The 14,136-nt window shown below is 47.8% G+C and overlaps 1 long non-coding RNA gene across 5 annotated transcripts in view; it reads left to right on the plus strand.

Annotated features, from left to right (window-relative positions):
* The window catches only part of LOC147049146 (uncharacterized), a 66,751-nt gene that overhangs the window by 17,461 nt on the left and 35,154 nt on the right, over positions 1-14,136 (plus strand). For all 5 annotated transcript variants that reach the window (XR_015067546.1, XR_015067549.1, XR_015067545.1 and 2 more), the window contains one exon: positions 1-14,136. This exon is cut by the window's left edge; it is cut by the window's right edge and continues 35,154 nt beyond it. This is a non-coding gene — a long non-coding RNA (uncharacterized LOC147049146).

The raw sequence follows: 14,136 nt of genomic DNA on the forward strand, positions 1-14,136 counted from the left end.
GATGCACCTGGACAACGCCACGGCCACCTTGGATGCGCTTTGGATGCACCTGGACAGAGCTGGGACCGACCGTCTTGGATTTGCCTGAATGACGCCAGAACCGCCTGGACTGTGCCTGGACTGCCTTGTATGCGCCTGGACACCATCGGGATCGCCTTGGCTACACCTGGACAACGCCACGACCACCTTGGAGGTGCTTTGGATGCACCTGGAAGAAGCTGGGGCCATCTTGGATTCGCCTGGACGACGCGGGGACTGCCTTGGATACGCCTGAACGACGCCGGAACCACCTTGGATGCGCCTGGACGACGCTGGAACCGCCTTGTATGCGCCTGGACGAAGCCGGGACCGCCATGGATGCGCCTGGACAAAGCGAGGACCGCCTTGGATGCGCCTGGACGAAGCAGAGACTGTCGTGGATGCGCCTGGACGAAGCCGGGAAAGCCTTGGATGCGCCTTGTATGCGTCTGGACAAAGTTGCGACCGCCTTGGATAACCATGGATGACGCCAGGACTGCTGTGGATGCGCCTGGACGGAGCTAGGACGGCATTGGTTGCACCTGGATGACGCTGGGACCGACTTGGATGCACCTGATCGACGCTGGGACCGCCTTGGATGCACCTAGAATGTGTCTCAACCACGCCAGGACTGCCTTGGATGTACCTGGACCACGCTGGGACCACCTTGCATGCGCCTGGACGTCGGGACTGCCTTGGTGGCGCCAGGACGACGCCGGTACCACCTCGAATGCGCCCGGACGACGCCGGGGCCGCCTTGGATGCGCCTGGACGACGCCGGGACCGCCTTGTTTGCGCCTGGACGACGCCGGGACCGCCTTGTTTGAGCCTGGACGGCGCCGGGACCGCCTTGTTTGAGCCTGGACGGCGCCGGGACAACGTCAAAACTGCTTTGTATGCATCTGGACGCCGCTTGGACCGCCTTGGATGTGCCTGGACATTCCGGAACCGCCTCGGATGCGCCTGGACGATTCGGGACCACCTTGGTCACGCCTGAACGACGCTGGGACCGTCTTGAATGCACCTGAACGACACCAGGACTGCCTTGGATGCGCCTGGCCGGGACTGCTTTGAGTGCGCCTGGACGATGCTGGGACTGCCTTGAGTGTGTCATGGGTGCGTACTCCAGGAGCACCCATGACAATCAAGGCAGTCCCAGCGTCGTACCGCATCGCATGCGCCCGGACGACGCCGGGACTGCCTTGGTTGGGCCTGGACGACACCGGGACCGCCTTGGATGCACCACGGATACCCGTGGACGACGCCGGGACCGTCTGGGATGCGCCTGGACGACGCTGTGATTGTTTGGGATGCGCTTCGTGTCCTGTGGACCACCTCAGATGTGCCTGGACAATGATGGAACCGCCGCGGATGCGCCTGGACGATCCCAGGACCGCCTTGGATGAGGCTGGACAACTCTGGTAATGCCTTGGATGCGCCTGGACGATGCCAGGACTGCATCGGGTGTGCTTTGGATGCGCCTGGACGACGCCGGAACCACCGTGGCTGCGCCTAGACGACGTCGGGACTGCCTGGGATTTTGACTGTTTTTCTGTAAGTATTTAATTACAGAACATCAAACAAGTAAGTCATTATCCCTCATTTACATATGTTATGCTTGACAAGTATTTTAGCATCTCCCAGATGTTTTATCTTTGCCGGAACTTAATGTTAACATACAATGCTAACAAACGTAGATGTTGCCGTCGTTATAATTCCAAAACCTCAAGCATGGACTGCCTTGGATGTGCTTGGAAGAAGCCGACTTGGATGACGCCGAGCCCGGCTTGCATGCACCTGGATGACGCTGGGATCACCTTGGATGCACCTGGACGACGCTTGGGCCGCCTTGAATGCTCCTGAGAAACGCCAAGACCGCCTTTGATGCGCCTGGACGATGACGGAACTGGCTTGAATGTGCCTTGGATGCGCCTAGTCGACGCCAGGACCGCCTTGGATGCGCCTGGACGACGCCATGACCGGCTTGGATGCGCTTGGACGAGGCTGAGATCGCCTTGTGTGTGCCTGGAAGATCCTGGGATCAGCTTGGTTGCGACTGGACGACTCTGGGACCGCCTTGGATGCGCATGGACGAAGCCGGGACTCCCGTGGATGCGCCTGGACGAAGCCGGGACAGCCTTGTATGCGCCCGGACGATGCTGCGACCGCCTTGGATGCGCATGGACGAAGCCGGGACTGCTGTGGACGCGCCTGGACGAAGCCGGGACCGCCGTGGATGCGCCTGGACGAAGCCTGGACAGCCTTGGAAGTGCCTTAGACGCCCCTAGTTGACTCCAGGACCGCCTTGGATGTGTCTTGGAAGTGTATCGGATGCTCCTTGGATGCGCCTGGACAAGGTTGGGACCGCCTTCAATGCGCCTGGATGACGACAGAACCGTCTTGGATGCTCCTTGAATGCAGCTTGAATGCCCCTTGGATGCGCCTGGACGATTCCTGGACTGCCTTGGATGCGCCTTCGATGACCCTGAACGGAACCAGGACCGCCTTGAATGCGCCTGGACGACGCCGGGACCACCTTGGTTGCGCCTTTAAGTCAATAGATGAAACCAGTAAATAGAAAAAATTAACAAAGTTAAAAGATGAAATTAAGTACCTACAAGTCTAAAAGAAAAAGGATAAAAATTGATAATAGTAATATATAGGTAAATAATAAGGTAAAAACAGAGGTAAATAGATAAGTAAATAGATAAAAATTATTTAAAAATAGAAAGTGACGATAAAATTAGAAAAGTAAATACTTAAAAAAACAAGCAAGTAGATAAATAAATAGGACAATTAAATAGATAAAAATAGAAAAATAAATAGATAAAAATAGTTCAAATAGAAATTTAAATAGATAAAAATAGAAATGTTAAATAGATAAATTAAACGTATAAAATAGAAGATAGTAGATAAGTAAATAGGACAATTAAATAGTTAAAAATGGATAAACTAGATAAAAATAGACATAAATAAGCAAGTAGATAATTAAATAGGACAATTAAATAGATAAAAATAGAAAAATAAATAGATAAAAATAGTTCAAATAGAAATTTAAATAGATAAAAATAGAAATATTAAATAGATAATTTAAATGTATAAAATAAAAGATAGTAGATAAGTAAATAGGACAATTAAATAGTTAAAAATAGATAAACTAGATAAAAATAGAAATATAAATAAGCAAGTAGATAAGTAAATAGAACAATTAAATAGATAAAAATAGATAAAATAGAAAAATAAATAGATAAAAATAGTTCAAATAGAAATTTAAATAGATAAAAATAGAAATATTAAATAGATAAATGCATAAAATAGAAGATAGTAGATAAGTAAATAGGACAATTAAATAGATAAAAATATAAATAGATAAAAATAGTTAAAATAGAAATTTAAATAGATAAAAATAGAAATTTAGATAAAGTAATTAAATGTATAAAATAGAAGAGTTAAAAAAGTCAATAGATCAAAATAGATAAAATAGATTACAGACTAGTAAATAGATTATATGAATAACGAATAAAATAGATAAAATAGATGGATAAAATAGGAATGTAAATAGGTCAAAATAGAAAAGTAAATAGATTAAATAAAAAATAGATAAAATAGATGTATAAAAATAGATTACAGACTAGTACAGATAAGTAAATAGATTAATTGAATCAGTAAATGGATAATTAGATGGGTAAAATAGATCTGTAAATAGATAAAAAAAGATAAGTAAATGGATCAAATAGATAAGTAAATGGACAAAATAGATAAAAATAGCAAAGTAAATTAACTGCATAAAATTAGAAAACTAGACAAAGTAGATGAAAATAAAATAGAAAATAGATAAAAATAGTCAAGTAAAATGATAAAATAGATCAAATTAGAAGTGAATAGATTAAATACATCAAAATAGGAACGTAAATAGTTAAATAGATTAAAATAGAAAAGCAAATTGACAAAATAGATGAAAGCAAAATTGATTGCTTAAACATAGAAAGTGAATTAAATAGATAAAGTAAATAAGTAGCAGGGCCGCCAAGGTGTGCCCACCGACGTCCAGGCGCACCAAGGGCCTGCCTGGACGGCGCCAAGACCACATTGAATGTGCCTGGACGACGCCGGGACAGCATTGGATGCACCTGGAGAACGTCGGGACTGCATCGGATACGCCTGGACGACTTCATGACAGCCTTGAATGCGCCCGGATGAGGCAACGACCGCCTTGGATGCACCTGGACAACGCCACGGCCACCTTGGATGCGCTTTGGATGCACCTGGACAGAGCTGGGACCGACCGTCTTGGATTTGCCTGAATGACGCCAGAACCGCCTGGACTGTGCCTGGACTGCCTTGTATGCGCCTGGACACCATCGGGATCGCCTTGGCTACACCTGGACAACGCCACGACCACCTTGGAGGTGCTTTGGATGCACCTGGAAGAAGCTGGGGCCATCTTGGATTCGCCTGGACGACGCGGGGACTGCCTTGGATACGCCTGAACGACGCCGGAACCGCCTTGGATGCGCCTGGACGACGCTGGGACCGCCATGGATGCGCCTGGACAAAGCGAGGACCGCCTTGGATGCGCCTGGACGAAGCAGAGACTGTCGTGGATGCGCCTGGACGAAGCCGGGAAAGCCTTGGATGCGCCTTGTATGCGTCTGGACAAAGTTGCGACCGCCTTGGATAACCATGGATGACGCCAGGACTGCTGTGGATGCGCCTGGACGGAGCTAGGACGGCATTGGTTGCACCTGGATGACGCTGGGACCGACTTGGATGCACCTGATCGACGCTGGGACCGCCTTGGATGCACCTAGAATGTGTCTCAACCACGCCAGGACTGCCTTGGATGTACCTGGACCACGCTGGGACCACCTTGCATGCGCCTGGACGTCGGGACTGCCTTGGTGGCGCCAGGACGACGCCGGTACCACCTCGAATGCGCCCGGACGACGCCGGGGCCGCCTTGGATGCGCCTGGACGACGCCGGGACCGCCTTGTTTGCGCCTGGACGACGCCGGGACCGCCTTGTTTGAGCCTGGACGGCGCCGGGACCGCCTTGTTTGAGCCTGGACGGCGCCGGGACAACGTCAAAACTGCTTTGTATGCATCTGGACGCCGCTTGGACCGCCTTGGATGTGCCTGGACATTCCGGAACCGCCTCGGATGCGCCTGGACGATTCGGGACCACCTTGGTCACGCCTGAACGACGCTGGGACCGTCTTGAATGCACCTGAACGACACCAGGACTGCCTTGGATGCGCCTGGCCGGGACTGCTTTGAGTGCGCCTGGACGATGCTGGGACTGCCTTGAGTGTGTCATGGGTGCGTACTCCAGGAGCACCCATGACAATCAAGGCAGTCCCAGCGTCGTACCGCATCGCATGCGCCCGGACGACGCCGGGACTGCCTTGGTTGGGCCTGGACGACACCGGGACCGCCTTGGATGCACCACGGATACCCGTGGACGACGCCGGGACCGTCTGGGATGCGCCTGGACGACGCTGTGATTGTTTGGGATGCGCTTCGTGTCCTGTGGACCACCTCAGATGTGCCTGGACAATGATGGAACCGCCGCGGATGCGCCTGGACGATCCCAGGACCGCCTTGGATGAGGCTGGACAACTCTGGTAATGCCTTGGATGCGCCTGGACGATGCCAGGACTGCATCGGGTGTGCTTTGGATGCGCCTGGACGACGCCGGAACCACCGTGGCTGCGCCTAGACGACGTCGGGACTGCCTGGGATGTTGACTGTTTTTCTGTAAGTATTTAATTACAGAACATCAAACAAGTAAGTCATTATCCCTCATTTACATATGTTATGCTTGACAAGTATTTTAGCATCTCCCAGATGTTTTATCTTTGCCGGAACTTAATGTTAACATACAATGCTAACAAACGTAGATGTTGCCGTCGTTATAATTCCAAAACCTCAAGCATGGACTGCCTTGGATGTGCTTGGAAGAAGCCGACTTGGATGACGCCGAGCCCGGCTTGCATGCACCTGGATGACGCTGGGATCACCTTGGATGCACCTGGACGACGCTTGGGCCGCCTTGAATGCTCCTGAGAAACGCCAAGACCGCCTTTGATGCGCCTGGACGATGACGGAACTGGCTTGAATGTGCCTTGGATGCGCCTAGTCGACGCCAGGACCGCCTTGGATGCGCCTGGACGACGCCATGACCGGCTTGGATGCGCTTGGACGAGGCTGAGATCGCCTTGTGTGTGCCTGGAAGATCCTGGGATCAGCTTGGTTGCGACTGGACGACTCTGGGACCGCCTTGGATGCGCATGGACGAAGCCGGGACTCCCGTGGATGCGCCTGGACGAAGCCGGGACAGCCTTGTATGCGCCCGGACGATGCTGCGACCGCCTTGGATGCGCATGGACGAAGCCGGGACTGCTGTGGACGCGCCTGGACGAAGCCGGGACCGCCGTGGATGCGCCTGGACGAAGCCTGGACAGCCTTGGAAGTGCCTTAGACGCCCCTAGTTGACTCCAGGACCGCCTTGGATGTGTCTTGGAAGTGTATCGGATGCTCCTTGGATGCGCCTGGACAAGGTTGGGACCGCCTTCAATGCGCCTGGATGACGACAGAACCGTCTTGGATGCTCCTTGAATGCAGCTTGAATGCCCCTTGGATGCGCCTGGACGATTCCTGGACTGCCTTGGATGCGCCTTCGATGACCCTGAACGGAACCAGGACCGCCTTGAATGCGCCTGGACGACGCCGGGACCACCTTGGTTGCGCCTTTAAGTCAATAGATGAAACCAGTAAATAGAAAAAATTAACAAAGTTAAAAGATGAAATTAAGTACCTACAAGTCTAAAAGAAAAAGGATAAAAATTGATAATAGTAATATATAGGTAAATAATAAGGTAAAAACAGAGGTAAATAGATAAGTAAATAGATAAAAATTATTTAAAAATAGAAAGTGACGATAAAATTAGAAAAGTAAATACTTAAAAAAACAAGCAAGTAGATAAATAAATAGGACAATTAAATAGATAAAAATAGAAAAATAAATAGATAAAAATAGTTCAAATAGAAATTTAAATAGATAAAAATAGAAATGTTAAATAGATAAATTAAACGTATAAAATAGAAGATAGTAGATAAGTAAATAGGACAATTAAATAGTTAAAAATGGATAAACTAGATAAAAATAGACATAAATAAGCAAGTAGATAATTAAATAGGACAATTAAATAGATAAAAATAGAAAAATAAATAGATAAAAATAGTTCAAATAGAAATTTAAATAGATAAAAATAGAAATATTAAATAGATAATTTAAATGTATAAAATAAAAGATAGTAGATAAGTAAATAGGACAATTAAATAGTTAAAAATAGATAAACTAGATAAAAATAGAAATATAAATAAGCAAGTAGATAAGTAAATAGAACAATTAAATAGATAAAAATAGATAAAATAGAAAAATAAATAGATAAAAATAGTTCAAATAGAAATTTAAATAGATAAATAGAAATATTAAATAGATAAATGCATAAAATAGAAGATAGTAGATAAGTAAATAGGACAATTAAATAGATAAAAATATAAATAGATAAAAATAGTTAAAATAGAAATTTAAATAGATAAAAATAGAAATTTAGATAAAGTAATTAAATGTATAAAATAGAAGAGTTAAAAAAGTCAATAGATCAAAATAGATAAAATAGATTACAGACTAGTAAATAGATTATATGAATAACGAATAAAATAGATAAAATAGATGGATAAAATAGGAATGTAAATAGGTCAAAATAGAAAAGTAAATAGATTAAATAAAAAATAGATAAAATAGATGTATAAAAATAGATTACAGACTAGTACAGATAAGTAAATAGATTAATTGAATCAGTAAATGGATAATTAGATGGGTAAAATAGATCTGTAAATAGATAAAAAAAGATAAGTAAATGGATCAAATAGATAAGTAAATGGACAAAATAGATAAAAATAGCAAAGTAAATTAACTGCATAAAATTAGAAAACTAGACAAAGTAGATGAAAATAAAATAGAAAATAGATAAAAATAGTCAAGTAAAATGATAAAATAGATCAAATTAGAAGTGAATAGATTAAATACATCAAAATAGGAACGTAAATAGTTAAATAGATTAAAATAGAAAAGCAAATTGACAAAATAGATGAAAGCAAAATTGATTGCTTAAACATAGAAAGTGAATTAAATAGATAAAGTAAATAAGTAGCAGGGCCGCCAAGGTGTGCCCACCGACGTCCAGGCGCACCAAGGGCCTGCCTGGACGGCGCCAAGACCACATTGAATGTGCCTGGACGACGCCGGGACAGCATTGGATGCACCTGGAGAACGTCGGGACTGCATCGGATACGCCTGGACGACTTCATGACAGCCTTGAATGCGCCCGGATGAGGCAACGACCGCCTTGGATGCACCTGGACAACGCCACGGCCACCTTGGATGCGCTTTGGATGCACCTGGACAGAGCTGGGACCGACCGTCTTGGATTTGCCTGAATGACGCCAGAACCGCCTGGACTGTGCCTGGACTGCCTTGTATGCGCCTGGACACCATCGGGATCGCCTTGGCTACACCTGGACAACGCCACGACCACCTTGGAGGTGCTTTGGATGCACCTGGAAGAAGCTGGGGCCATCTTGGATTCGCCTGGACGACGCGGGGACTGCCTTGGATACGCCTGAACGACGCCGGAACCACCTTGGATGCGCCTGGACGACGCTGGGACCGCCTTGTATGCGCCTGGACGAAGCCGGGACCGCCATGGATGCGCCTGGACAAAGCGAGGACCGCCTTGGATGCGCCTGGACGAAGCAGAGACTGTCGTGGATGCGCCTGGACGAAGCCGGGAAAGCCTTGGATGCGCCTTGTATGCGTCTGGACAAAGTTGCGACCGCCTTGGATAACCATGGATGACGCCAGGACTGCTGTGGATGCGCCTGGACGGAGCTAGGACGGCATTGGTTGCACCTGGATGACGCTGGGACCGACTTGGATGCACCTGATCGACGCTGGGACCGCCTTGGATGCACCTAGAATGTGTCTCAACCACGCCAGGACTGCCTTGGATGTACCTGGACCACGCTGGGACCACCTTGCATGCGCCTGGACGTCGGGACTGCCTTGGTGGCGCCAGGACGACGCCGGTACCACCTCGAATGCGCCCGGACGACGCCGGGGCCGCCTTGGATGCGCCTGGACGACGCCGGGACCGCCTTGTTTGCGCCTGGACGACGCCGGGACCGCCTTGTTTGAGCCTGGACGGCGCCGGGACCGCCTTGTTTGAGCCTGGACGGCGCCGGGACAACGTCAAAACTGCTTTGTATGCATCTGGACGCCGCTTGGACCGCCTTGGATGTGCCTGGACATTCCGGAACCGCCTCGGATGCGCCTGGACGATTCGGGACCACCTTGGTCACGCCTGAACGACGCTGGGACCGTCTTGAATGCACCTGAACGACACCAGGACTGCCTTGGATGCGCCTGGCCGGGACTGCTTTGAGTGCGCCTGGACGATGCTGGGACTGCCTTGAGTGTGTCATGGGTGCGTACTCCAGGAGCACCCATGACAATCAAGGCAGTCCCAGCGTCGTACCGCATCGCATGCGCCCGGACGACGCCGGGACTGCCTTGGTTGGGCCTGGACGACACCGGGACCGCCTTGGATGCACCACGGATACCCGTGGACGACGCCGGGACCGTCTGGGATGCGCCTGGACGACGCTGTGATTGTTTGGGATGCGCTTCGTGTCCTGTGGACCACCTCAGATGTGCCTGGACAATGATGGAACCGCCGCGGATGCGCCTGGACGATCCCAGGACCGCCTTGGATGAGGCTGGACAACTCTGGTAATGCCTTGGATGCGCCTGGACGATGCCAGGACTGCATCGGGTGTGCTTTGGATGCGCCTGGACGACGCCGGAACCACCGTGGCTGCGCCTAGACGACGTCGGGACTGCCTGGGATTTTGACTGTTTTTCTGTAAGTATTTAATTACAGAACATCAAACAAGTAAGTCATTATCCCTCATTTACATATGTTATGCTTGACAAGTATTTTAGCATCTCCCAGATGTTTTATCTTTGCCGGAACTTAATGTTAACATACAATGCTAACAAACGTAGATGTTGCCGTCGTTATAATTCCAAAACCTCAAGCATGGACTGCCTTGGATGTGCTTGGAAGAAGCCGACTTGGATGACGCCGAGCCCGGCTTGCATGCACCTGGATGACGCTGGGATCACCTTGGATGCACCTGGACGACGCTTGGGCCGCCTTGAATGCTCCTGAGAAACGCCAAGACCGCCTTTGATGCGCCTGGACGATGACGGAACTGGCTTGAATGTGCCTTGGATGCGCCTAGTCGACGCCAGGACCGCCTTGGATGCGCCTGGACGACGCCATGACCGGCTTGGATGCGCTTGGACGAGGCTGAGATCGCCTTGTGTGTGCCTGGAAGATCCTGGGATCAGCTTGGTTGCGACTGGACGACTCTGGGACCGCCTTGGATGCGCATGGACGAAGCCGGGACTCCCGTGGATGCGCCTGGACGAAGCCGGGACAGCCTTGTATGCGCCCGGACGATGCTGCGACCGCCTTGGATGCGCATGGACGAAGCCGGGACTGCTGTGGACGCGCCTGGACGAAGCCGGGACCGCCGTGGATGCGCCTGGACGAAGCCTGGACAGCCTTGGAAGTGCCTTAGACGCCCCTAGTTGACTCCAGGACCGCCTTGGATGTGTCTTGGAAGTGTATCGGATGCTCCTTGGATGCGCCTGGACAAGGTTGGGACCGCCTTCAATGCGCCTGGATGACGACAGAACCGTCTTGGATGCTCCTTGAATGCAGCTTGAATGCCCCTTGGATGCGCCTGGACGATTCCTGGACTGCCTTGGATGCGCCTTCGATGACCCTGAACGGAACCAGGACCGCCTTGAATGCGCCTGGACGACGCCGGGACCACCTTGGTTGCGCCTTTAAGTCAATAGATGAAACCAGTAAATAGAAAAAATTAACAAAGTTAAAAGATGAAATTAAGTACCTACAAGTCTAAAAGAAAAAGGATAAAAATTGATAATAGTAATATATAGGTAAATAATAAGGTAAAAACAGAGGTAAATAGATAAGTAAATAGATAAAAATTATTTAAAAATAGAAAGTGACGATAAAATTAGAAAAGTAAATACTTAAAAAAACAAGCAAGTAGATAAATAAATAGGACAATTAAATAGATAAAAATAGAAAAATAAATAGATAAAAATAGTTCAAATAGAAATTTAAATAGATAAAAATAGAAATGTTAAATAGATAAATTAAACGTATAAAATAGAAGATAGTAGATAAGTAAATAGGACAATTAAATAGTTAAAAATGGATAAACTAGATAAAAATAGACATAAATAAGCAAGTAGATAATTAAATAGGACAATTAAATAGATAAAAATAGAAAAATAAATAGATAAAAATAGTTCAAATAGAAATTTAAATAGATAAAAATAGAAATATTAAATAGATAATTTAAATGTATAAAATAAAAGATAGTAGATAAGTAAATAGGACAATTAAATAGTTAAAAATAGATAAACTAGATAAAAATAGAAATATAAATAAGCAAGTAGATAAGTAAATAGAACAATTAAATAGATAAAAATAGATAAAATAGAAAAATAAATAGATAAAAATAGTTCAAATAGAAATTTAAATAGATAAAAATAGAAATATTAAATAGATAAATGCATAAAATAGAAGATAGTAGATAAGTAAATAGGACAATTAAATAGATAAAAATATAAATAGATAAAAATAGTTAAAATAGAAATTTAAATAGATAAAAATAGAAATTTAGATAAAGTAATTAAATGTATAAAATAGAAGAGTTAAAAAAGTCAATAGATCAAAATAGATAAAATAGATTACAGACTAGTAAATAGATTATATGAATAACGAATAAAATAGATAAAATAGATGGATAAAATAGGAATGTAAATAGGTCAAAATAGAAAAGTAAATAGATTAAATAAAAAATAGATAAAATAGATGTATAAAAATAGATTACAGACTAGTACAGATAAGTAAATAGATTAATTGAATCAGTAAATGGATAATTAGATGGGTAAAATAGATCTGTAAATAGATAAAAAAAGATAAGTAAATGGATCAAATAGATAAGTAAATGGACAAAATAGATAAAAATAGCAAAGTAAATTAACTGCATAAAATTAGAAAACTAGACAAAGTAGATGAAAATAAAATAGAAAATAGATAAAAATAGTCAAGTAAAATGATAAAATAGATCAAATTAGAAGTGAATAGATTAAATACATCAAAATAGGAACGTAAATAGTTAAATAGATTAAAATAGAAAAGCAAATTGACAAAATAGATGAAAGCAAAATTGATTGCTTAAACATAGAAAGTGAATTAAATAGATAAAGTAAATAAGTAGCAGGGCCGCCAAGGTGTGCCCACCGACGTCCAGGCGCACCAAGGGCCTGCCTGGACGGCGCCAAGACCACATTGAATGTGCCTGGACGACGCCGGGACAGCATTGGATGCACCTGGAGAACGTCGGGACTGCATCGGATACGCCTGGACGACTTCATGACAGCCTTGAATGCGCCCGGATGAGGCAACGACCGCCTTGGATGCACCTGGACAACGCCACGGCCACCTTGGATGCGCTTTGGATGCACCTGGACAGAGCTGGGACCGACCGTCTTGGATTTGCCTGAATGACGCCAGAACCGCCTGGACTGTGCCTGGACTGCCTTGTATGCGCCTGGACACCATCGGGATCGCCTTGGCTACACCTGGACAACGCCACGACCACCTTGGAGGTGCTTTGGATGCACCTGGAAGAAGCTGGGGCCATCTTGGATTCGCCTGGACGACGCGGGGACTGCCTTGGATACGCCTGAACGACGCCGGAACCACCTTGGATGCGCCTGGACGACGCTGGGACCGCCTTGTATGCGCCTGGACGAAGCCGGGACCGCCATGGATGCGCCTGGACAAAGCGAGGACCGCCTTGGATGCGCCTGGACGAAGCAGAGACTGTCGTGGATGCGCCTGGACGAAGCCGGGAAAGCCTTGGATGCGCCTTGTATGCGTCTGGACAAAGTTGCGACCGCCTTGGATAACCATGGATGACGCCAGGACTGCTGTGGATGCGCCTGGACGGAGCTAGGACGGCATTGGTTGCACCTGGATGACGCTGGGACCGACTTGGATGCACCTGATCGACGCTGGGACCGCCTTGGATGCACCTAGAATGTGTCTCAACCACGCCAGGACTGCCTTGGATGTACCTGGACCACGCTGGGACCACCTTGCATGCGCCTGGACGTCGGGACTGCCTTGGTGGCGCCAGGACGACGCCGGTACCACCTCGAATGCGCCCGGACGACGCCGGGGCCGCCTTGGATGCGCCTGGACGACGCCGGGACCGCCTTGTTTGCGCCTGGACGACGCCGGGACCGCCTTGTTTGAGCCTGGACGGCGCCGGGACCGCCTTGTTTGAGCCTGGACGGCGCCGGGACAACGTCAAAACTGCTTTGTATGCATCTGGACGCCGCTTGGACCGCCTTGGATGTGCCTGGACATTCCGGAACCGCCTCGGATGCGCCTGGACGATTCGGGACCACCTTGGTCACGCCTGAACGACGCTGGGACCGTCTTGAATGCACCTGAACGACACCAGGACTGCCTTGGATGCGCCTGGCCGGGACTGCTTTGAGTGCGCCTGGACGATGCTGGGACTGCCTTGAGTGTGTCATGGGTGCGTACTCCAGGAGCACCCATGACAATCAAGGCAGTCCCAGCGTCGTACCGCATCGCATGCGCCCGGACGACGCCGGGACTGCCTTGGTTGGGCCTGGACGACACCGGGACCGCCTTGGATGCACCACGGATACCCGTGGACGACGCCGGGACCGTCTGGGATGCGCCTGGACGACGCTGTGATTGTTTGGGATGCGCTTCGTGTCCTGTGGACCACCTCAGATGTGCCTGGACAATGATGGAACCGCCGCGGATGCGCCTGGACGATCCCAGGACCGCCTTGGATGAGGCTGGACAACTCTGGTAATGCCTTGGATGCGCCTGGACGATG

Source organism: Syngnathus leptorhynchus, chromosome 11, assembly GCF_054491065.1.
Source record: "Syngnathus leptorhynchus isolate UIUO chromosome 11, UIUO_Slep, whole genome shotgun sequence".
Taxonomy (NCBI): Eukaryota; Metazoa; Chordata; class Actinopteri; order Syngnathiformes; family Syngnathidae; genus Syngnathus; species Syngnathus leptorhynchus.